Raw genomic sequence first — 26,458 nt, 5'->3', positions numbered from 1 at the left:
ACACATATTCACCATCACAGTAGACAATTTTGCAGCATTTGAGAATTAAACCAGAGGAACACTTTTTCTGGTGACCCTTTTCTGCTTGCAAAGGTAACATTTTAAGATATGTGCACTCATATTAGCAAACCATTTTACACCAAACAATATCACCTACATATTTTAAACTGATGATCAGACAATACCATGTTACGAAGACAGCTACAGGAACAGCCATCGGGATTCACAAACTACCAATCTCTTAAAAACATGTTGCTGAAACCCAAATCAGGGTTTGATCCAAAAAAGGAAGTAATGCCAGAGGTTTTAAGAATTCCTTTAGGAGTATTTTCCCTTGCTACAAGGTTCATGTGGAAAATTGTCCAGTGCCTAAGTGATAAGCAGCAGTATAAACTCTACAGGCAGGCAGACTGATAAGGGATCTGCACCACTGACATCTTCAAGAGAGTTCAAGTGGTATGTCAGCAAGGCAGAGCTCAAAACCACTTCCTATTGCAGGCAGGAAAGTGAAATCCCAGATAACGACAAAATTTACATCCATGCCACAGGGCTGGAATTTCATGCAGGGATATGCTTCACGCCAGAACGGATGCTGCCTATGTAGAACCCAACATTGTGTAAATATCAGGTACATGTGTGCTAATATCCAGAAGGCCAAACGAAATGACCATAAGCCTTATTTTCAACTATCACGCCTTTCCTTGCCCTGCAGGTCTGCAAAGTGTCATCACAGTTGACCTGTTTCATTTGGTGAATTCCGTGCCAAAATGCTCAGTGTATCATTTACTCGGTGTTACTTTGAATAATACCTACTAAAATGTGATATCACATCAGCAAACGACATGAATAAAACTTTTATCCTGCTACAGCTGATAACACTTCTGCCTTTCTTGTGGAAGGATTAGCAACGCATGATAAATGAAGTAGAAACCTGATGACGAGATTCATTAGGAAATTCTTTACAAATATTGAGCAGTCTGCAAAACAAACCTCACTGAATTTATCCATGCAATTAACAAGACTGATCCTACTCCTAACTTTCAATTAATTAAAAAATGCTAATTTTCTAGCTCTCACTTCATCCCTTCAGACTTTCAAGTGAATCTAAATGAAACAGCCATGCATTATCTTGGGCAAAATAAAAATACTATTTCTGGCCTTTACCCATTCTCCTGAAGGCACTTCATCTTGATTCACACTAACTGGGCTTGTAAACTCCTCTGAATAAATGCAAAATGTAATTGGTAATTTCTTGTACTTCTAACTGGCTAAAGCTCCATGAATATCTAACGACATTTATAGCAATACAATGGCAGGTATTGTCACCAATAAGATAACAGTTTGTAGACATAAGGAACTCTGAATTCCAAAGATAAGTAATATGATTTGTTTAATGAAAATATAGCAGTCTGTAGTTACAAAATTAACATATTCAAGACCCAGAACTGCAGCTGATTGATTTCATTAATAATGGGCACAAGACGTGGGTACTCTGCTTAGATCTATGCTAATCACTGGTTTTAAAATGTTGTACAGAGTTCTAATTTCAGTGTCACATTTGTATAGCCTACAAAGAAAATGGTCAAGAACATTTTTTGTCTACAGCTGACAGTCTTGCAAGTACCCAGGCTGGAAAGCAAATATTTAAGCATGACCTCCCAGATCCTTGGGATAGTACATGAAGGGTTTGTGACTAAATTTCAGCCTACAAAAACAATTCCTTTTCACTTGGTGCCTTTCCTTGCAAAGCACTGAAAGGCACTTAGGAAATCCAGGACAGTTTCAATGGAAAAAGAGAAAGATCTGCCCTCTCCTCAGGCTTTTGTGGAAAAAAAGGTGGAAAAAAGCGGAAAAAGTTGAAGAGAAAGAAGAAAGCAAAAGAAAACAAGGTTGTGGAATACAGAGGGTAACAATGCAAAAGTAGAGGACAATTGAACGAGATACAGAAAACTGCTACAGGAAGGAGTGCAGACAAGGAAACCAATCGTGAATTCTGCAGTGATACGAAACCACAAACCTGAAAATCCTGTCTACTATAATAAAGGGATATCAGTGTTACAGGTTCTAGAAAACATTTCTCATTTCTCCTCCCAGATTTATCAGGATTTTGCAGAAGAGATTTTAATATGAAGAAAAAATTGTCCAAAGAAATTTCCCTTGTTCAGATAAACACTCGTATTTTAGTCCAGAAAACATCTACTGCTGTTGTTTGTTTTCGTTTTTTCCTTTCTGCAACACCATTTGTCAACAGTCCCATTGAAATTTGTTTAGCAACTCAAAAAAAAATCGGTTGCTTATGTGCCAGCAAAACCATAAATAAATGGTCTTTAATTTGTAAGAGGGTTTCACAGCTATGCACAGAAATAATTTGGGGAATCATGATATTAAAAATGTATTTCAAAAATAGATGCTCCATAGTCTTTTTACATGCCATCCCTGCTGAGCCTAAGTCCAAGTAAGCCCCTGCTTCACGTCTTCATTGTATTTTAATTGGGTTGTTTTAGTAAATGATGCATCTCATCCTCTTATTTGCAGGATTTCGTGCTGTGCTGAACAAACCAGGTCACCAAACAAACCAAAGATCACAGTGCCACCCAAAGAAGGAGGACCAGAACTATACTGAAACCTGAAAACAAAACAAACAACAACCAAAAACATACACACTTTTCCCAGTCCCAAATACGGACAGAAGGTAAGTACTTAAAAATAACTTCCCAGTGAAATTCAAGTAGAACACAGATAAATATTTCACTTCAAGCTCTACAGAAAAATGTGTAAATTATACTGGGGCGGGGGAATGAGGAGGATCAGGGTGAGGATGAGACTTAGAAGTCTGAACAGCTTCAATTTTTATTTATTTTTTAATCAAAGCTTATAAACATGGCCCATTGACAGAAAAACATGATGATGATGTCAAAAGAAGAGCTCCTTCCTGAAATGTTTTGGGATTACTTCTGATTTTCTCAGCTCTGAATTTCTGTTTGAGTCTAGGGTAACAAAATACAGTTTCACACAGAGGTGGTTTTATTCCCCAGTGTTAAGAAGTGCCTCTTTCCCCCTCTTTCCCCCCTTACTCTCACCTGCTCCACACCTCATGGTCCAGCACACATTTGAGTGCAATCACGAACACAGTTATGCTCTGGTTTTGCAGCTTTTCAGCTGCAGGAGGAAGCAAACAGGTTAGCTGGGACTTCCCTGCTGCCACAAACAGATGCACTGGAACACGTCTAAGGCAACCAGTCCCAGCACCGATCTGCCCATCTCCCTGCTCCCTGGCACCGCCACACACCAGCTTCCTTGCCAAGCTGTCCAGCCAATCCAGCTGGCAGAGGTGAAAGAAGAGTCTACGGGATGCTCTGACAGACACTTGAAGGGAGAAGAAACAAACAGCCCTTTCGCACCTCTCCATGAAGACCAAGCAATGGCATATCCATCTCCTCCTTTATTTGAAGAAGAGGCTTGTGCAAGGTGCTAGCGACTCTCAGGCTTCACATGGAGATCTCCAAGAAAATATCCAGACCCCACCCTCTCTCCTCCCACTTTCCTACTACAACGGTTGAGGAAACCAGTGCTTTTGGAGTATTCACACAGGTCACAGTGTAAGCATGAAACAGTGGGAATATCGATGAGCACAGGAACGAACAGAGGGCACCTAAGGCTGATAGTCTGAAGGGAAGAAAAATCAGGTGAGTCACATGTTTTGATTCAATTACAAGCCTTTTTATTTTTTTTTTAAACCAGATGAACGCTGTATTGAAAATTTCAACCCCAAATCATGGAGAGCTAATAGTAAACACCAGGCATTTAATAAGCACAAGAGAGTGCACTCTATGGAGAAAAAAATGCATTCATTTTCACCCCTCAGGGCCAAGACAGCAAGACTAAGCAAGTATTCTTAAAGCTCAATTCCTGTAGCTGAGACCACAATGTTACTTCTTAGAGTCTGGTGTGGTTAAAATCGCATTCAGTTAAACTGTACGTAGTAAATTAGCTTATTTTATACTTTGTGGACACTTACAAGCATGTAAATTGGTATGCACTTGAAAACAATTTGAACCTTCAAAGTGTATCACAGATGATGACTGGAAATAAGCAGAACAGATTCACAATTGCACGTGGTCAAATTATGATTAAACAGTCATCTAAACACTAAAAGCTGACAATTGCACATAAACATGCCTATCCTGCCTTCTGTTGTTTGCTGGCATCCCTTTAAAGACACTACGAAGAACACGGTGTCTTCTTTAATAGCCTTTCATTGTTGGTGCACCTCTAAAATGCTACTATTCTAATTTACTATGATTACTTCATCAGGCCTTTAAAAATGAAAAAATCCTTTCCAGCAAATTGGAACACTGCATATAGAGCGTTTTGCATTGCAGAGGAACTGGTTTCTACCATCTGTTATTTTTTGTCCAAGAGCCACCAATTTATGCATTCCTGTTTTGAAAAATCCCCAATATGATATCAAAAAAAGATGCGGTCACCCCAATCACAATGTTGTAAAGCTATACTTACACAATCCATTGAAAAATAAAGTTTGCCATAGGAAACACTTCTAGACTTAGCTGATCTACTATTGCTGCTTGCAGTGATCTAAACTTTATGTTTTATAAATGCACAAAACTTCTCTATAGATATGTATACACAAGGACTCGCACTCTCACAAAAAGAAGCTTTTCTCCCAGTTTTGAGATCAATGTGCACTTAAATTATACCCAATTTTCTATCTTTCCTTAGTTTGTTCCTGCTTTTCTCTTGCTGTGACTCAGCCATGACAACTGGCCTATCCAAAAACTATTGCACTACTCTCTTCAAATATATTTATATATGATAATACAAACAAAACAAAAACAGTCAAAGCAAAGCTAAGAAGTGACAAGTTAACAATATCCATAGTGTTGGAGTGGGTTATATATTCTTCTGTGCTATGGAAGACAAATAGCAAAGATTGTAAAGATTGTAAACTATTTCCACACTTCTATCATTTACACTTGCTCCACTTGATTCCTTTGTTTTAGTTTAGTTGCTTCTTCTCTGAAAACAATCAGATATTCTTTGCATACATTTCCACCTTTTCTTCCAAAACGTTCCAGAAGACATGCTGGGGATGTTACAGAGGTACAAACGCTATGTTTCTATTCCTTGTTTCCCTGCCTTGGGGCTCACGCCATGCTGGAGGCTCCTGCTTTCACGCTGTGCTTCACACACCCTCTCTGCAGCAGCCCATACTGCTGCAAACCCCTGGTTATGGCTAAAGCAGTTCCAGTGTATATTGCCCACTGCCTGCTCTGCAGCTGCTCCCAGGCTGTTCCTTACAGCCTGTGAGATCAGCCCCAGCAGCACCTCAGCAATCACAGCACCCTGGCTTCTGCTGCTAGTACGAGCATCTCTTCTTTCTCTGTTTGCTCCTGCTGTAATCAAGTCTTTATCTCTCATCCTGTTTCACTACCTGCTTCCCTGGAAGAGCTGTCCTAATTGCACATAGCATGGTCTGCACCTTGCTAACCAGTATTTTCTGGTGTATCAATGGCTGATTGTACTGATCAGTATCAGTACACATCACCTTTTAAGAACCTCCCTGGCCAATGCTTACTTCTACCACAACTGTAGGCTTTCCCCAGTGTCCAGATGCTAATTTTGCATGAGCCCTAGAAAGATCAGAGAGATGGTCGTAGAACGAGACCAAGGGCCTGGGTGCACTTGATGTTATGTCTTTTCATGCACAAATCTCTGCCAAAATACCCACTTTGACACTTACCAAGCACTACCCCCACAAGCACCATGCTCAGCACAGACACCATGTTGTACTGACACGCTGCACCCCTCCGACTATTATGTGCATTTATTTGTAAATCATATGCTTGGAGTACTGCAATGATACATGCACATTATGCAGAAAAGCAAATTAAAAAAGAACGAGGTAAAGATGAAATAAACACTCTTTTTTCTTTGAAGTTTTATGTACAAATGGTAGAAAATATTTTCTTCTACACCTCAGGAGACTGCCTTATGCATCCCTTGGGTTGCCTACACCCTGCTTTAGAGATCCCTGACAATCTTTTCTGACCCAAATACACTTTCATTTGGCATACTCTTTCTTCCAACATAACTTCCCAGCTTTTTGTATTCCTTTTACAGCTTGCACAAGTCAATGCACCTCCTCAGAACGATGATTTTTGGCTGCAGGGGACATATCTGACCCAGCTCTTGCAGCCACCCACTGAGAAGCTGCAGTGGAAGCTTGCACAGCATTTTCTCATGCAGAAATGGTACAGCAAAATAGTTCTTTTTTATTTAAGAAGTTATTCAGTGAACTTATTTTTTTATTTAAAAGACTTAATTTTGGGGCCAAGCCTGTTTACAGTCCTGGGATCAGAGTGATAGTTTCATTAACAACTTGGTCGGATTCCCTTTCATCCCTTCTTCTTCAACCTTCAATTTTACAGCAGCAAAGGGTGCTCCAAAATTCACTTTAAAGATTCCCAGTAACTCATTAACAGGAGCACTGAGGCTTGTGATGATCTGGGTAGAGGATGGGGTTGAACTAAGTCGAACCACAGGCCTCTGTCCAGCCTCACGCCCCCAAAACAACCCTTTTCAAAGAGATAATGCGTTATGTCACACAAGTGCTGCTTTTGACATTTTCACGTCAGCTTCACAGCCTGAGCAGTCAACACCCTTCTCTCTCAGGACTTGCAATGCCCAGACCAGTATTCAGACTGCTGTTTGAGCCTCTTCTGTAGCTGCTGTCCCAATGCATGTGTGTATAGGTTGGGTGTTGCAGGAAGGTGTGCTTGGACCCTAATTTTCCATCCTAACTGCCTTTTCTCCTGTCAGGCAGCCTTTAGCGCCTCATTCTCTTCCTGCATTTCCTTCCTTAGAGTACATGCTTACAGGCTTTAGGGAACTGCACTGCACTTTTAATTATTTCACTGAAAAAAACATTCTTGAGTTTTATCCTCTCCCTATTTACACTCATCTTTCTCTCTCTCTCTCTCTCTCTCTCTCTCTTTTGTTTTTTTTTGGTGTCCTTTATTTTGGAACTTCCTTACTCTATCTCTTCACCACCAACTCCTGCACATCCAATCTCTTCACAGGAAGATTTTGATTGTGATTTTTTCTTCCAGTTCTACAAGCTCTTGGTCGATATCCAAGATAGTCCTGCAAGAACCTGGATCTGAAAAGGGTCAGCACACCACTGTGTAACCCATGTCTGCAGGTGGGTCATCTTTTCCAGTGAAAACCAAGGAAGTGGACATTTAGGGAGCTCAGTGAGCAAGCTTCTAAATTCAAGGTACAAAGGTCTTCTTGGAGCTGCCCGTGTGGCCAGGCAGAGTTGCACCATCCCAGATATAAATCTAGGCATCAATCAAGATATGGCCATTGCTCTGCTCACAAGCCACCGTTACCTATCTGCTTATATCTTTATATGTTACCTGTCTGCTCGAGAAAGAAGCAACTACCACCATGTGAAGGCTGGCATCTTGGCCAACAGACCAGGCACTGACCCTCATTCCTCCAAAACCTGAAAGCTGCTTTAGCCCACACATACACTTCTCCACAGGAGCGTTGCAAAACCACACCCAAGCCCTGCAGATCGGGCACAGAAGAGGCCTGTGACACTTTCCTTTCATAGCTGGTCCCAACAGCTTATCATTTAAAAGCAGCCAAATGCAGATCAACTCCTTGCCCTCCACTGCCCGTGACAGGTGCATCCACAGGGAGACGATTCTGCTCCTCTTGCAGCCGGAGGCATTAATGACCTCTGCAGAGAGCACAGCTGCCATAAAAATGGTCAGGGATGAACTTTTGAAAGCACCACTGAGCTAACTGCTCAGTTAACTGAAGGCAGGGGTAAAGCTCCCATAAAGAACAGAGTTCATCAACAGCTAGGACTGTGTCTCAATGTCACTACAAATTCAGATTTCAGCATGCCAATTCCTGAATCAGAGCTGTGTGCCTCGATGCATTGTTCAGGTATTAAGGCTATTAAGGTTCATGGCTATAATTGAAAATTATTCAAAAGAGGTTCACTGTTTAACTCTATGTTTGCAAGCTGTGTGCTGAATTGAGTATTGTCTGACCTCTTGCAGATTCCAAAAAGCCAGGTAAAAGCCAGACTGTGCATGCAGTGAATTCAGCAGAATCAGAGTCACAGGCCCACCACCCCACCCCAATGCATTTACCACTGCTTGCCAGCACACAGCGCACTGATCTGGCATTAACGAGTGCGCAACCATGCTTCTCAGTGCTGACAAATAAGAACTGGACCCCGAGGATCCCTGCTTGTATGAAGCAGTTGAGATTTTTTACCTGTTCCTCCTAGTAAAACTGGAACGTCTCCAAACCCCACCTCCCTGCACATCCTGGCACAAAGGAAATAAATCAGCAGGAAATTGACACAGAGATGGATGACAGTGGGGAGGATGAGATCCACTGTAATGAGTTTGGTCCCGTGGAGCAAAGCTCACAATAATACTGATTGGCATAAAAGAGTCCCAAGATAAGCAATACAACGATTATCACAACAGGAGATATTTGCTCATAAGAGAATGACTGTGACGGCTAAATATAGCCGGCTTCCCTAAGCAGTGAGGAACATATGATACTGCTATTCGAGTACCTCGAAAGTATAAATTACTTTAGAGCTCTGCTCTCTTGAGAGTTACTTGCAAAAGGATCTTTTCATTTCAGGACTCGTTTGCAAAGACGTATTTGAGGCCCAAGATGCAAAACAGCGATGAGCCTCCTCACAAAAGCAAGGAAGTATTTAGTGTGCTGCTGATGATGACAGGTAGCAGGACAGAATTCAAGCCAGGGAAATTGTGTGAAGTATCTGGTTTAATATATCATGGATTTCTACCACGTAAAGCTTTAGAAAGACTTCAGCACACTTGCAACCACTGCATCTAGACAACCAGACTAAACTTACAGCACTAAGGCAATGGCTGCTTATATGTACAAGCTAATACCTTTTGCCATCTTTAACTTGAGTGATGTGGTGTGTAGAGGGACATCTCTTCAACTCTCAGGGTACATACCCATAAACAGCTGAAAAGTAAGCATGTTCTCATCAATCTTAGACAGCTGAAGGGGCTGTAAGAAATATCATCTTACCTAACCCAAAGGTAAAGGGCCTACCCTGCCCCAAACACTCCACCTAATATGTTATAGCATTGCAGATTTTTGGAAAGGTGGCTAGATAGATATATGGTGGTTAAGAATCCAGAGTTAATGCAGATGATGATAAAAAATTTAAGAGGGTTTGTAGGCCTCCTGCTTCAGGATTTTAGCCTGTTTCTTGTAACTGGAGATCAGGATGAGAGCCAGTGGCAGAAAAACTGAAAAAGGGACACAAAGATGATCCCACATTCGCCTATTAAGGATTCTTTCACCTTTCTTGAGCATCTCCTGCTGGCAACTGTTCAACAAGGGACACCAGACGAACAAACCTTTCTGCATAATGTTTTCACCATGGCAGTATCCACATAAACTTCAAGACGAAATGAACAGATTCACTGTCCAAATCTAACACTTGAGACTGCTTTTGCAAATGGTCCTCTCCCTATCAGTTGTGGACATAGTAGGACTTAGAGAAACCCAGAAAAACTTTTGAGATGTTGGAAAAAGGAGTTCCATAACTTCTGCATCTGTTGCGTGACAGTCTGTCCACTGCCAGTGGCTGCCTGAGACTTCAGGTGTGGGGGATTTCGTATTTACTTTTTATCAAGTCATTACTGTCAGAGGGCTGAATTCATCCCTCTGTTAAATTGGCATGCTCTATATCAGCAGCCAAACTTTTGTAAGAGATAGAAAAAGGCTACTGGATTTATATTTCTCTCTGTTCAGGACTCTTCATGGAGGAAGTTCCTACTCTGTACAGTCTAAAAAACAATAATTTAGGGAAAACATTTGCTTATATATAGCTGCCTTAGATGACCTCCTAAGAGCCCCTAGACAATTTTAGCTGAGCATTCTCACGTGAGGATACCATTAAAAAACCAGCAAAAATGACATCAGCAAGCTGTCTTCCTTTGAACAAAGCCTCAGCCTCTAACTTTGCATTCTGAACCTGCCAGACACCAAAGGTATGCACAACTTCACTCTTAGACCGTGTCTAAATTGTCCTTCATGGTACCACCCGTACTGTCACAGCAATGAAAGTGAATTTTTACTGATACAAACATGCCAGAATAGTTACACAGCATATTCAGCTGTGTACATTGCCATGTCTGTGTTTCTGCCAGCACACTTGAATTTGCACATGGGCCATAGAAATGAACTATAACCAACAGAAGTCTGGATTTTTCCGCATACCTTGTGTAGCTTGAATTAATCTAGCAGATTGTTGCCAGTCGAGGTAATCCGCCAAAATAATTCACTACCACTAACCCAAATCAAATTAAGGGCACTCAGGGCAGTGCAGGAAACAACTGCACATTTTTACTGAAGACAGAAATGAGTCTTGTAGCCAAACCACAAGTGAACTCCAGGTTAACACACTGACTAATGGATTTAACAAAGTTATTCTGAGTGCCTGGATTGGTTTGACCCTTGTGACATTGATTTCATCTGTGCAGGCATCAAGGTCAAGCAGAGACTTGTCAGCAGAGAACATTTACAAAAAGCTAGAGATTTGCAACAGAACTTTTAAGATTTGCATGAAGAAAGTATGAATGGAAGCAAGTTGGGTGTGGAGAAGGCAGGCAGGCAGGGAAAGCACCAGAAGAAATAACAGAACAAGGGTTGAAAAGAAAGGTATGCATTAACTGCCACAGAGCACTGCAAGCATGGTTTCATTCAAATAGAAAAGGTAAGCTGCTGAGAAGGTGAAGAACCTATCTGGAGCCACAAAATACCCAGAAAAGGGAACACAAGAACTGTGAAATTCAATAACTTTGCCTAAGATTTACAAGAAGGTTTAAAAGGGTGAAACAAAAATATTGAGGTGAAAAACCTTAAACTGAGACCCACTCCAAAAAATTACAGAAGAAAAGCAGGTTCAAAACCCATTCACCATTGCCAGTCAAGCAGAGCCCTAGAAACGCAATGGGACTCAGCAGCCAGTGTCCCAGCCGGGCTCCGTGCCTGGCTGACACGGACCCACGCTGCTTAACGCATCCATCAACATGACACAAACTTGTGTTAGCCATCATGGAGAAAGGGCTCTCCTATTAAATGGGATGAAAACACACACAGTTCTAATAAACACTGCTGATTCTTGTACAAGTTATAACATGCACGTAATGCACCTACAGAATTTTTCAATAAATCTGCGAGCTTTGAGGGATTCAGTGAATACAGGACTATAAACATAACAGGCAGCTTGAAGAATAAATTCAGTGAGGTAGAATTACAGAACTGAAGGGAGAAGCGTAGCCTTATAAATCTGATATTGCCATCACCAGTGACAGGCCACGGGCTTTGTATGAACAGTGCAAAGGCCTCAAGCCCTGTCTGTTGTCTTGGCTGGCCTGTGGTTTTGATTTAGATCATGTAGCTGTTGCAGCAGTTGTCTGACAACCACGTAACTGTTCCCCTGATCCACTTCAGCTCAGCTTTGTGCACTTGTGTGATGAAATGCTTATTGCTACAGTACTTTTTATATATTTCTGCAACTAAGAGTCACACTATATAACTATCTGTGAACCTGGGATACAACCACTGCACACAGTATCAATCTAAAATTGTATTGGTGGTGCCAGGGCTGTGAACAATGCACTAATAATCAAGTATTGGCCACAAAAGCAATACTGGGGGAAAAAAAAGAAAAACAAAAAAAGTTTACCAGAATTACAAGGGAACAACGAGGAAACACCCCACAGACTGAAATACGATGTAATGTGAAATTGTGGACCAATAAAGAAAGGATAAGTATTTGCCTATGCCTGGACAAATATGAAAGTAACCCCAAGTAAACCCAAGACAAATAAGAAAGAAAACCCCACCATCAACATCAGTGTCCTCTTTTCATCAGAGACCTGAGATGTGGGTGGCTTACCATCATTCTCTCTTCTTGTTGATGAAGACCAATGCCATTGACCAAAGGACTCAAGGGCAGCATTGGATGGGCCAGTATAACACAGGGGAAGGGACTGGTACTGGGATGTGTATACACAACAGTTCAACAGTTTTACCTCTGTTATTAAATGGAATTACTTTAAAAAACAAACAAACAAAAAAACAAGTAACTTGGCCTGCTAGTACAATTTCAGCCACAGCAGTAACAGTTTGGTGCATGGTGATTAAACTGTTAAGACACTGATTAGAAAATAAATGATTGTCTCTGCATAGAAGTTACATTTCTTTGGCCTACATAAACCACAGATTAACAAAAGAAAGCATCCCATTATTTGATGAATTAAAAAAGGAAAATCCTAACTGCCTGATACAGTTATTTCTTTTAAACTTTTTTTCTGAGTTACTAGTCACAGAGTATTTCATTAAGTGGCGCTAGGGTTTGGTGCTATCCAGTGCTCTGTATTTTTTCCCAAGATACTTTAACATTTTCTCACCTAAGTAGTTTCCATCTTCGATTTCTACTCTCCAATACATTTTCCACACCAATTTCAGTATTATTTGTTGATTTTTGTTTGTAAGTCATGAAGCCTAACCATTATCCAGAAATCAAACTATTTGAGAACAATTTTGAAATGGGATAAAGCAAACTGGTAAGAAATGACAAATTACAAACAAGAACTCTAAAATCAGATACTCACAATTTACTATTCTTACTTGAAAATCTTTTTTTTTTCTTTTTTCTTTTTACTATAATAACCTTTTATTTTTCTTCTGTTTTTGGAGCTTTTGGAAGCTCTGTTTAACATCACTCTTTCACAAATGACATTTTTTTTTTTAATATATTTTTTTTGCTTAGACACATCAGAAGACGGGCTCAGGATATCAGCTGGCTAGAAGAGGCTGCCTAGCTGATTTAAAACCACTGGAGTGAAACGTGATTATTTTGTTTATCTCCATACAAATCAAATTCCACCATTCTTTCATCCACATATACCAAAAATGCATCTCACTAACAAAGCCTACTGTCCTCTAGTTAGGATGATAATCAGGAAGGTCTAACTGGTGTGTGTGTGTTTGTGGGGGTGCAAAATGTCAGTCCAACCTGCCAGTACAATATTGCAGCAGAACGAAAGATGGAAAATAAGTTTAATTATCTGGATAATATTATAAAATTATCCTTTGTTCACACACAGACCCACAAATCTAAGGTGTGAAGGCAAATTTATTTTGTTAAAATCAGTACAATTTTTATGTACCTGTTGCCTTTATTTCACCTTCAGGTTAGATAAACTTAATACAGTTTTTAAAGTCCTATTTTCTAAGCCAAAAGAAACAAAAGACGCATAGAAGTAAGCGTGTCACCATCATAACCTCCATTGCTCTATAAGAAAGGGACTTCTCAGGCTGACGGCACTGACCTCTGTTCCCTGAGATAACGAGCTATAGGGTGCGGGGTCAAACAGTTAATTGCCTCCTACACCAGCAGAGTTAAAAAAAGGTGACACAAACTGTTTGTCAACCTCAAACTTTCACCAGCTACATTTTCTTGGCATTTTTTTTTTTTTGTCTTTTTAGGTGTGAGCACAGGATATGTGCAAGCGTAGGCTTACACACTGTAGGCTGTGAAACATCCTCCCAGGGGCCACGAGAAACCTTGCCTAACATTAGACGGGGTAAAACTGTAGAGAACATATGCAACAGTGCCACAACAGCCAAAATTTAGCTCTGCAAAAGCATTAGTTTCAAAAACATAACTTTTCAACAGAAAGCTATTTGGGCTTTTAAAACCCTTTTAACTATACTGAGTTGAGGGACAGTATTTTGCATATATGTTTGCCAGAGAAAATAGAGGAAAGAGTTGGAAGGAACACAAGCCCCTGGAAGTATTTGTCTTCAAGGTAGAGCAGTCACCTTCAATTTTCAGCTTGAACATTTTGTAAGTTTACTATGGATAAAAGCTTTTTTTTTTTTTTTTTTTTTTAATTAGCAAAAAAAGACTGAACAAGCTCTAACTTTCAAAATGCCAGATTAAACAAATAAGCACAGTTTTCCTCTCCCTTCCCTGTTCTCACACATCCCTCCTGAGAGTTTATGCATTTTATTAGTGGATCAACAGTGTTTTCTGAGTGTGTCAAGCAGCAATTTTTTCACATTTCCCTTTGTTTCTTTTGTTTTAAATATTCATGACTTTGTATATTCTAAATGATAGGTATAAGCTTAGGAATCCTTTAGTTGGCTGGTGAACATGCCTTCTGCCTAACTTTAGCGTGAAGATTTTACCATTCTTACTCACTTCAGTTCTAAGAAGCAGAGGGAGGGCTGTAAAAACCATAACCAAAACAAACACAAATAAGCCTTAGCATAACTTTTTAGAAAGGAAAGGCAAGTTGTTCTGCAAACGCTGGTTTGACTAATGGAGGTGTTCTCCTAGGTGATATTTGCAAGCCTACTGCAGTGCCCCAGAAGTCGGTGAAAAGGACTGAATGCTGAGCTGCTGAGCATCACGGCAAACGAAACAAGTCACTTCTCCCCATGTATGCTGTATTTCCCCATGCTACTCTCTAATGAGTGAGATGGAGGTTTTGTACCTCTGAGACCAGATTTTAATTCTCTGCTTGTTCTACTCCTGTTACAGTTGTCCTCTGGGAATTTGATGGGTAAATCCAGCAAGAGAAATGTTTTAACAAAAACAAACCCAAAACACAGAAAAAAAAATCCACTTTCCATACATCCTGGTCTTCCTAAATACTGTTTGCATTGCATCTTATATTTATTCCTATTAATGTGAATCCTGTCTCACTTGGAAATATATATCCTGTCTTCTGGTTTTTCCTCCCTGCTTTCCTTCTCCTGTCCCTCCCTTCTCTCTTTCCTTCTTTCGTTCAGACTGAACAAGCAAGGCACCAGCCTGCCCCACCACAGGGATATCCACCATCAGGACAGTTCATAGATTTTGCCTGTAGAGAAAGAAAGAGTAAAAGCCCAGCTCCCTTTGCCCATCCATGCTCTCTCACAAAGGCATGACCTCAGATGACTGCTCACCCTGCCTCATAGAAATGTTTCTTGAGCACGATGATGAACCAGATCAGACCTTCTCCAGCACAATACATGGAAGTGATTTCTCCACTAAGAAAATGACATAACCTTCCTTCCCAGGCTACCTTCCAATGTCCTGCCAGCTTTGTTCTCTGTTGTGAGCTACCATGTTGCTGCAAATATCTATTTACCAGAAAACCCACCACTTAATTCAGCATGTCTTCACTGAAGATATCACATATGCTGCAATCTTTAGCAATTTACTATCAGAGCCTCTGGAGCTGGGGAAGAGTGAAAGATGAGGTCTTTAATCATAATTTTTGGTTTCTATATGTTTTGTAGTCCTTACAGCTGGACAGAAAGAGACACATCCCTCAAATATACATGTTCAAAAGTGAGTAAAAGAAGGTGTTTTTTGGAAGCAGCTGGGAATAAAGTTGTTTCCCTCGTTTTTACAACCCTGCAGTCAGTAACATTCTGATTTCAGATTTTTGAATCGTGGAGACTGATACTTGTTATGCTCATATTTTGGAGAATGCTCTCAGTCTTTGGAAACCAGGAACCTTTTAAAAGCAATTGCAGCCCATTCATGATGATGAACCGTCAGGAACTACATTTTGGATAGTGTATCTATCCTAAGACACAGGTTTAGTTTCAGTCTCAAATGGAACAACAGATTATACCTAATTCTACCCTAGTTACACTAAAAACAAAGTACCATCAGAGTCAGTAACAGCCAAGCTTTATGCCCTTTTCCAACTTAGAGGTGTGTAGAAAGATAAAAGCCATCTAAATGCATTCCTCATATGAATAACCATTGTGATAAATATACCCCCCCATTTATTTTTTTAACATCATGTGTTTTTCTGTTGCCATAAAGTCAGAAAAACTGTCACAAGGATATATTGGCAGTGGTTGTGATGTAACTCACTTCGCTCTTTAAGGAGCACATATTCCCACCACATTGCAGGTGATAATAACCATTTCGACATCTACAAAGATCCTTACCTCCAGCAATAGGGAACTGAAAATACTTAAAGACTCAGTCTTGGGGGTTCATGCACGTGCTGAAAATTTTCCAGGTAGTCAGAAAAAAACATGGACTTTCCAGTAAGCAAATACAGCCCTAAGCTTAGTATTTTAAAAGCTAAGATGTGTGAACCTTTAAAGCTAGTAAAACACATGATTCTTGACTTCAGAAGTTCATTTAGCCACAAGTTAATTTAGCCAATGTGGCATAAAACAAATGGTGGGTCATGTGATGTGAAAAGACAGACACTGACACAATGTCAGTGCAAGAGCTGCAAGAGCTCAGCATCATTTCATCTCTGATACTCAACATGAAATTCAGTCTCTTTCCAAGTGAAGAAGGAACCTCCTCTGCTGGCCCTTCAGCCAGAGCAGACCTGTAATCGAAGAATAACCTGAAAAATAGAGCTCTGTAATATAGAAAACTGCCAAACTTTCAAGATAATGAAATTAGAACCTACAAGTCTTTCACTTTCTCAGGTTTTCCTTGTAATTATCATTAACAAGTTCCAAGAAGAATTATTTACAGACAGAAAGGTTGGACTCTTTAGGCTCGATGGCTTGCATCCTATCTGATTTGGTCTAAAACAGGTATGACATCTTTGATGAATTACTGACAATGGACTGTTTTAGCAGGAATAATGGGTAAAACTTGAAACACCTTAAGCTAACTGAGAAAAATGTTTTGATGTTAGCAGTATTTGCTCAGTCCCAGGAGTGACTGAAAGGGCAAAAGCAACAAGAAACAGGAGAATATTAAAACATGTTTTACAGCAGATTTGAGAAAATCAGTACAGAGGCTTACTTGTCCTATGAACTGTCTAACGTCACATACTACTAAGCAATGGAAATGAGATCAAAAAAAATGCTGATAGACTCTAGCGCCTTCAGTTTTGCATGTAAAAACTGCTGCATACATACAAGCTCCTATATGTTTCTTTGGATAACTGAAATGGTCTTTACTTTTGCTCCATTTTCCCTCATGTCCCCAAACACAACTTCTGAACTGAGAAGTACTTAAAAACACAACAAAGTCCTTATTATAAAAAGACTTTTTGTTCAAGCGTTTGTCATTACAGTCAAGAATTAAAGAACAGTAATCCAAGATTCTGTTGGAGTGTGACTTCTAAATGGTGTTCATTTGCTTGCCATCAGCAATGGCATTCTTTCTACTAGCTTCTTTTCATTACCGTGTAATCATTTCTTCAAACTTCATGCCCTCAGTATTATTTCTGCATCTACCATATTCAGACTGAGCAACATTATTTGCCTGAAGAAGGCAGAAAAGCAGTGAGGTAGTAAAAAAAGCAGACTGCATCCCAGAAACATCCTCAGCCCTACCTGTTTCAAACAATCAGGCAAAGTCTCACACTCTTGGAAAATAAAAAACTTGCTCCCAATTTATATTTTCACTTTTATTCATCAGATTGTTCATTGAAGCCAAAAACACAACTTCGTCTTTCTGTGTGAACTGTAGCACCATTGTAGCCTCTGTTCTATAGATGTCATTCAGACCTGCACCACATCACTATGATGCCAGCCAGCTGACACCTGCAGTTACTCTGTGTTTACACCAATGCGCTGAAGGGACAGGATGTGATGTTTCATGAGCTATTGCACCTGTAATGCCATAAATGGTACAAAAAGATTACATACTACCTAGGATAAAGCAGGCCTTTATACACCCTGTGGCATATTAATGAAAGCAACGTGGACTTCTCTGTAGCTGCCACCCCAACTTTTACAGCATACTCTGAGAGTCTAATAAAAGTAGTTTCAAGTATCACTAACTTTCCCTTGCTTTTTTTTCTCGGGAATGTGCTAAACACTGCCTGCTGCATTGCTGATTTCTGACACTCACGAGGACAGTGAAGGCACCAGCTGACTTCAGACTTCAGACTGTCTTCAAACAGCAAAGAATTTCCACATGTGGGAGACGTTCCTACATCTGTATGAAGATGACCTCTTCACACAAGACACAAAAACTCATTTAAAACAGAGGCTTCAACACCCTGAAGGTTTTCAGAATGAAATCCAGCATGGAGTTAATGGATAATGTAAATGTTCAATAAGATTAGCTCTAACCCATATGTTTCAAGCATTTAGCTTGCAATAAACTGAAAAATACTTCTGAAAGTCAGCATTACAACTTTATTTTCAGCATTTGACATAATTTTCTGCATTAAATTTAGAAGAGGAAGGAGAAAAACAACCCATAAAATTTTCTTTTTGAAATTGAAAAAATCCCCTGAAACAATGACCCAAAGCAGAAATAATGCACCTCCCTAGGAGGGTCAAACTGCAGAACAGCTCAGCCTCAGCATTTGGTTAGAAACATGCAAGGACCACGACGAAGAAGAAGCCACTTTGCAATTAAAAAGCAAGTGAACAAAAAAGTGCCAGATTAGATGAAGTATCTCATATTAAGTATTTTTCCCTAATTTTACAGGTTTATAGGCTCTAGAGAAACACATCAAATCACAACAGTACCAACTACGAGTCTTAATTTTTGAATAACAGCCCCAAGTAGGACACCTCTAAAGACCTTACAATATTCTAATCTTCGTTTTAGCAAAGAGGACACCAGAAGGCTGTCAGGACACCCCTGCGAAAGGTCACATACAGCAGCAGTGAGCTGCATGGTGAGTAGGAACCTTGCCTGCTACATCATAGTCCAGTACCCTACTGCTACACTACCAGGAAAATCAGACCAGAAACAATGTCAGAAGCCTGTTTCTAGATGTATTCACCTTTTTTGGTTCTGCTGATATAGCTGAAAGTGCAGTACATGGTTCTGTAAATAAAGATGTGGAGAATTCAGAAATCAAAGCTGTAAAATACTTTCAGAGCTTCAGGCACAGCATGTTGCTCAGTTACCACGTTATGCAAAGCTCTCGCTGGGAGAGGATTATACCATGAGAAACACCACAAGAAAGTGCGAGATGAAGGAGGGAGAGAACAACTGGATCATTCTTCTAAGGCCTAGAAAACTGATCTAGAAAATTTGAGAAACAGGGCAGTATTGGTGAGCTAACAGCTGTGGGACAGCCAGCTAGACTGAACAGACTGAGCTGTGTAACAGAAACATTAGGATTAGTATAAATGGCATAAAAGTGTAAATGTGTGAGTCTGAAAGGGCAGAAATAAACAAAAGAAGACACAAATCCCCAGAGCAAGACAGGGGAAGGCACGCTTTTGCCGAGTCCAGAAGGTTGTGCCCTGACACAACCACAACATCGACTACCTCCATCCCCATATCAGGAAGGTGGCAAGAGATCCGAAGAACACTGCTTCTGCCATTACTCCAGTAACTGAAGAATTTCCTCCAACAGTCTACCACAGAAGCAGAAAAGTATTCCAAACAAACAGGGGAAAACATACAGTGGGCAGCAACCCTGCTTGACATAATGTAACCAAAGGAAGCAAGACCCTGATCACAGAATCACAGAATCACAGAATCATCTAGGTTGGAAGAGACCTCCAAGATCACCTAGTCCAACTTCAGCCCTAACACTAACAAGTCCTCCACTAAACCATATCACTAAGGGCTACATCTAAACGTCTTTTAAAGACCTCCAGGGATGGTGACTCAACCACCTCCCTGGGCAGCCCATTCCAATGCCTAACAACCCTTTCAGTAAAGAAATTCTTCCTAACATCCAACCTAAACCTCCCCTGGTGCAACTTTAGCCCATTCCCCCTCGTCCTGTCACCAGGCACGTGGGAGAACAGACCACCCCCCACCTCTCTACAGCCTCCTTTAAGGTACCTGTAGAGAGCGATAAGGTCGCCCCTGAGCCTCCTCTTCTCCAGGCTGAACAAGCCCAGCTCCCTCAGCCGCTCCTCGTAAGACTTGTTCTCCAGACCCCTCACCAGCTTCGTTGCCCTTCTCTGGACTCTCTCGAGCACCTCCATGTCCTTCCTGTAGCGAGGGGCCCAAAACTGAACACAGTACTCGAGGTGCGGCCTCACCAGAGCCGAGTACAGGGGGACAATCACTTCCCTAGACCTGCACAGCACAATCCTATGGTACCCACAGCCTCCTAAATGTTACTACAGACCTGACAGGTTGCTGTCCCCAGCCCAGAAGGATCCCAGGGCACAGCGAGACTCTGACATTTGGAGCAGGTTTTCATTGAACATACCTAACTTTTTCACCTGAAATTTGAAAGCCTGCTTTTTTTTTTTTTTTTTTTCCTGGTATGAAAAGAAATTACACTCTGGGTAATTTCTACCTAACAGTTCTGAGAAAAATACCATCCACTTGCCAACATTTTATTTAATCTTTTCCACCTTTATTGTGGATTCTTTCTTTCAGTCACAGCTGTCTAGTAAAGCAAAAGAGACTACAATGGAAAATATACAATAAATACAGTGACTGGGAAAAAACAACAACTGAAAATCCATTGAATGTCATTCAATATTTGTTCTTATTTCAGGTGAAATTATGAATCTTTCAAACAAGAGACAAGTTGAGATTTTTGGTATTCATTCCTGTAACAGTGAATATGAGATGTACCATTCCACCCTATTTGTTCCTACCATTGATTTTGCTTCTGACAGCTGTAATTAAGTAGATATCAGCAAATAAACATTTTGTACAGATTTCATTACAGTAGTGGAGACATAAGATTCTTCGTCCTAATGATTCACTCATCAGCTTAAGTTACCATCTGTAAATTCCAAGAATCAACTTCAGATGTAGTTGTTAGGCAGCCAAGTGACAAATACTATCCCAGTTCTTTGAAATTGCTGCCTTCATTTGTAAGCTTAATAGCTACTGTCCTCCCTTCCCACCCAGGACATAGAAGGTGCAATAAACAAGTTTGTATTAGTCAGGCACTAGGAAAACTGAAGGGTGGAAAAGAGAAAAAATAATTTTGACTTCTACCAGATACACTTTCAGTCATCTCACCACCTTAGGAACCACTGGACACACATAATTAGATGCAGTGGAGTCCATAAACGTGTGTTAGTTTTCTACAAAATTCAGAGAAGTTGCACAAGTATGTTCACACACCTGGTGAATTGCTTTTCAATATGGCAACATGCTGTCCCTTTTATTGTTTTAAGCCATTTCATTTAGAAAAGTCAGATAATTTCTAAGTGGAATTTCGGAACAACAAATCTATTCTTTTCCATTAGTTAAGCAACCGTATTTAAAATACAAACAAAGGTCTGAAACAGACCCTGACATTTTGAAAAGGATGCCATTGATTGTACAGGTCATTACACAGCAGATATTTCCTGAGCCTGCTGAAATCAGTTGGAAAAATATTCGTCACAACAGCTCTGTATTCAGTAAGTACAACAATACCATGGCATGAGACTCTTTCCTCTGTAGAAAATACGTGTAACCTGATGAGACTAGACTTGATCTAGGTATCAGCCACATCCTAAGTGAGATCCTGAATATATGTTTCTAGAAAAAAAAAATGCTTCCGGTGGTGTGGAGCTTCCCAGAAATGTTTCTTTCTCACCGTACAAGAAACACAGCAGTAAACAAGGAAATGTTGCAATTAACAATTTTAAAATACGGATTTTAAAATAATCTTCAAAATATTATTTACCTGAAATCTATGCTTTCCAGCTTCATTAGAAGGCTCAAGCCTCAGAAGTAGGATGACATTAAAGGTTCATTACTTTGAATTAATTGTAACCCCTTACCACTCTTTGTCTGGGTTAACAAAAAACTGAAATCAAATGGTGTGATCCTATAGGAAAATATGTACACTAAACATATTTTACTCTTATTTCTTCTGACTAATTGCAGGATTTTCATATCATTAGGAAAGTTATGATGGATGATACTTTTGAAATTTTAAGTTGTCCTGAAAACCAAAAAGGGTTGAAAATACTGAGTTATATTAATGATCCCAACAAGAAGCTGTCAGCTTGACATCTGTACGTATTTTGATTTCATTTATATTTACTTCTGAATTACTCATGGAAGTTTCTTCACAGAATCATAACTGCATACAACTTTTGTATTACATTTCACATATTTTCTCTACTAGTAGATTTTCTATGTCAAATCGAGATTCCCCTTCTCTCTCATCTATACAGCAAAGAGAGATGGCTAGGATTCTCTAATATCCATGCATTAGATCAAGAAATAGCTGCGAAAAGCATAAAATGTGTCCTGGGAAACCATAAATTTGTGGACACATACATTTGTGGTTTTGTTCTGCACTGGAAAGAAAAATAAGCTTTTTGCAGGACAGGAATACTTGTTTTTCTTGAAATAGGCCATTTTCAGGTCCAGGAGTTCAGGATCATGTTTTTACCTAGAGACTTCTTTTTTTCCCTGGATCCCTACTTGGAAGTGACCATCTGTAAAACATACCACAGTATCCAAAGATCTATGCTATGCACTCCTAATAAAAGGCCTACTTGTTCCACACATTTGGGACACCAGACTAGGACTCTGGAGACACAGCACTTGGCACTACAATGGCAGGGGACTTCATGAAAGTCAAGTGAATTCATCTCTGAGCTTCACAGCTTTTTTATTTTCCACAATTCAGCATTTATAATTCTAAACAAATTTGTACAAAGAGCTCTGTGAACTATATACTACATGATTATCCCTCAGATCAAACCAGAAAGCATGTTACAACTGCTAGGTTATAGCAACTCAACACTCAGCAAAGTGTGTTTCTTTATGTTGTGTCATGCTAAAAAACTACCAAACTCTTTTTCTTCACTACAAACCTCCTAGAGAATGGTAAGATATTTTTTTTTCCCCCCCAGTTATTTTAGTAGCAATTATCAGCAATGCTATTGCACCACACGGCTTCTCGTGACCTGGGGTGACACTGCTGAAACAAAAACAGCAGAGGAAGTAAGTCCTTTGCAGCCCTGCTTATGTGACTGCTTCTATCTTGTCTGACACGCTGGAGACAACCGCCAAAGTTAAAAGGCTAAGTTGTGACAGCACGAAGAGAAACTCTCACTCAACCGAGACAAGTTCATACCACACTGAGAAAAAAACATGGATATGCAGCATACACTTTGCACTGTAGCCTCTTAACTTGCAGTCAGATTTTTTATTTGAACACACAGACTAGCTTCTATCCAAAACCTTTGAAAAAGACCCTCAAAACCACCTTCTGAGGGAAGGAGGAAAGGGATGGAAAGGAAGGAATCCCAAATAAAAACCCAACCCACACAGCTACTTGCACTTCCCTGGCCCAGCTAAGTTTACCTCTGTATTTGTGTCAGTAACTTGTTTGTCTAGCTCACAGAACAGCACCTTTTTCTATGTTTCTCCTCAGAGTTACATGACCAGGACTCATCTTGATCCTTATCTGAACTACCAAACTACAGGCGAGCAACAGCGCAGGGCAGGTTACACTGGCATCCAGGTTTCAAATGCAAATGTTACTGTACTCCTAAATTATTGTAAATATTCGTGTCAAAACAGGAAATAGCCAGATTGTGACATCCTCCACAGAAGATCTTGATGGAACCGCTCCTTGCGTAAGATACTGCCAAAAGTGACTAAGAGACATAACATCAATAGGTTTGCTTAAGTCACTTTGGATTATTTTTCCCAAAGACACCTTCCTATGTATTAGTACAAAACACAGATTCTTCCTGCTCTGTTACAGTTACATTGTTGTATTCTCCAACAAATGAAGGACAAATAATCTTCACAAAGTGTACACTACATAAGGACACTGCCACAGTAACAGTTTATTATTCAACCAGACAGGAGTTAAGATTAAATGTGACTGACAGTTGCTGTTAATTGTTAAAGGTCAGCAACCTTCTGCACTCTAAAAAAAGTAATCCTGCAATTAATGAAGAACATAAAGCTCAATTCTAGTTAGGAACAAGAACAAACCACATTGGCCCATAGCTATTGTATTAACTGAGTGAAACTGCTGGATTTTAATTGATGTATTCTAACCTGTCCTGTTCGAGATCATGGCCTTATTAAAACACCTGATAGTTCAGTGGTGTCAGATGTTTGTTGCGTTTCTTTTTTACTTCTTCTACACAGACCCACTGCTAATAATAGACTTTTTTTTACTTTCTTTTTTTTTTTTCTTTCCATTAAGGCATTTCAAAGGAAGTCTGCAATAACACCATCATCTGCTAGTGTTTTTGCACAATTTAATACCATGAACTGTACTACTACATTCGAATAACAACACATATTAAATTTCATTTGGCATGTGGGAAAATAAAATGAAAGGATGAGTTCTGAAACATAAACAGGATCAATAGATAGGATTCTACTTCATCATACTGAATAATTACATCCTGGCACAGTGCCCAAAGCATATTCATCGTGAAGAGACTACAGTGTACAGTGCACTGCTGAAGTCTGACTTCCTCAGACAAAGGCTGTAAGACTCTGACAAATCAGCAGGTCTTACAGATTTTCTTGCTGTTGCTGCATTTTAGGTTCCTGGAAATTGTTAAACCAAAGCACTGCAGTTCATTAGCAAGGTCCATAAATGCAAGAGCTTTTAATTACACGTTGTGTAAGAGCTCACATTGCACTGACTACATTCCCCATGTCTCACAGCTTGCAGTGGGTTGTTTCCCTTTCAGGGCTGCTCCTCAGCCTGGGTTAAGGGCTGAGGAAGGCTAACCCCAGCATCTGCACCACAATGAAACACCATATTGTTCCCACCCTGCTGCTGACGTGAGGCTGGGCCATATGTTCAGCTCAAAAATAAGAAAATTTACACTAGGAGACCTACGTCTTCTGTTGCTTTTTTACTTTGGAAATACGCTTTACTTCTGGCATTGCCTAAACTACTTTATTCTGGCCTACAGGAAGAATTTCTAACACTTTACCTTATTAAAAAACAAACAAACAAACAAACAAACAAACAAACAAAAAACACGGAAAAGCAGCAAACACCCAATGCACAAACCACGAAAGAGAAAGAGGTTTCACTTCCTGGTTGTGAGAGCTGCATTGTCAGTCCTGCAGCAGATGTCATTGTTGGCTGCATTTGCTTGACTTGCAGAGGTTGCCAAAGAGGAAATAAAATTTGCCATTTGCAAAACGCAAATTTTTTGCTTTTCTCAGAACCATCACCCTCCTGTATGTTATCCTCCTGACATAACACCATTCATCCACACTGTCAAAGGTATTTTATGCAACTGTCAAGGTTAATTCCCATGGAGTACCAATCACAAGCTCTACTGTACAGCACCCATACTAAACATAAAGAGTTTATAATCCACCTAAAGACATTGCATTAGAATATGCTTCCATCCAAATCAACGAGATATGATACTACATCTTAAAATGAAGATCACATAACTTACATGTTTGTGTTTTTTTTTTCATACTGAAGTGAAACACAAAAGACCGAATTAATTATACTTAACTATACAAAGTACTATTTTCACCACTTTTTTTTTTTTTTTCTCAGTATAACAGCCATGACTTACAATGACTCTGCTTAAACCTGAGCATGAGAGCCAACACCACAGTAAAATCCTTCCCTCCTCCAAAGCAGGAGCAGGACTGAAACGTGCTCATGGCATTACCCCAGGCAGTTACCGAGGTACTGCACTGGCCTGCATGGATCCACCCCCAACTAGGGGCCAAAAGCCAACAAGGAGTTCACAGGAGAGCAAGGGGCTTGCACTACCTTTCCTGGGGAATAGGGTTATCACAGAGGAGTGCATTTTCAGATGTCCTTTCTCCTTGTGGCACTCCAGCCAGGGGTCGCACTCATGACAAGCTGTATGGGATATGAGAGGGAGCCATGGGGCAGCTGGCTCTGAATCAAAGAATGGTGGAATGCCATGAAATGGATTTCCTGTGGTAGAAGTGAGGACAAACCTCATGCCTATGCATTATTCATTTCTTAGTAGACCTTGGAGAGATTTCTTATCCAAGGCCTTCCCAACAGGCAGCAAGCAGAGGTGATCTGCTGCCCAGTTGTTGCAGTTCCAAAGGGAAGATGAGAAACTTTTTCAGTCTAGCACCATAGTATCATAGAATCATAAAGGTTGGAAAAGACCTCCAGGATCATGTTCCAACCATCCCCCTACCACCACTGTCACCCACTAAACCATGTCCCTAAGCACCACGTCCAACCTTTCCTTGAACACCCCTGGGGACGGTGACCCCACCACCTCCCTGGGCAACCCGTTCCAATGCCTGACTCCTCTTTCTGAGAAGAAATGTCTCCTCATTTCCAACCTGAACCTCCCCTGGTGCAACCTGATGCCATTACCTCTAGTCCTATCACTAGTTACCTGTGAGAAGAGATAAATCCACACTTCCTCTTTCTCTATCAAAAACAATTTATTCTTTATGGAAGGCCACAAAGCATGTAGCTTTACTCTTTCTTCCTACTGATACTCAAGGACTTTTCCACTGTGATTACCT

General features: G+C 40.2%; 1 protein-coding gene and 1 long non-coding RNA gene across 8 annotated transcripts in view; one reads left to right on the top strand and one right to left on the bottom strand.

Annotated features, from left to right (window-relative positions):
* Positions 1-26,458, bottom strand: part of PLPPR1 (phospholipid phosphatase related 1) — a 132,592-nt gene that overhangs the window by 77,001 nt on the left and 29,133 nt on the right. The window lies entirely within an intron of this gene.
* On the top strand, positions 3,533-18,907 carry LOC308185386. The gene is made up of 3 exons (XR_013943340.1): positions 3,533-3,686; positions 7,131-7,222; positions 14,456-18,907. It is a non-coding gene; the product is annotated as an uncharacterized lncRNA (long non-coding RNA).

The sequence above is a fragment of the Anser brachyrhynchus genome (assembly GCF_964034855.1).
Source record: "Anser brachyrhynchus genome assembly, chromosome: Z".
NCBI lineage: Eukaryota > Metazoa > Chordata > Aves > Anseriformes > Anatidae > Anser > Anser brachyrhynchus.
This window is presented reverse-complemented; position numbering and strand designations above follow the sequence as displayed.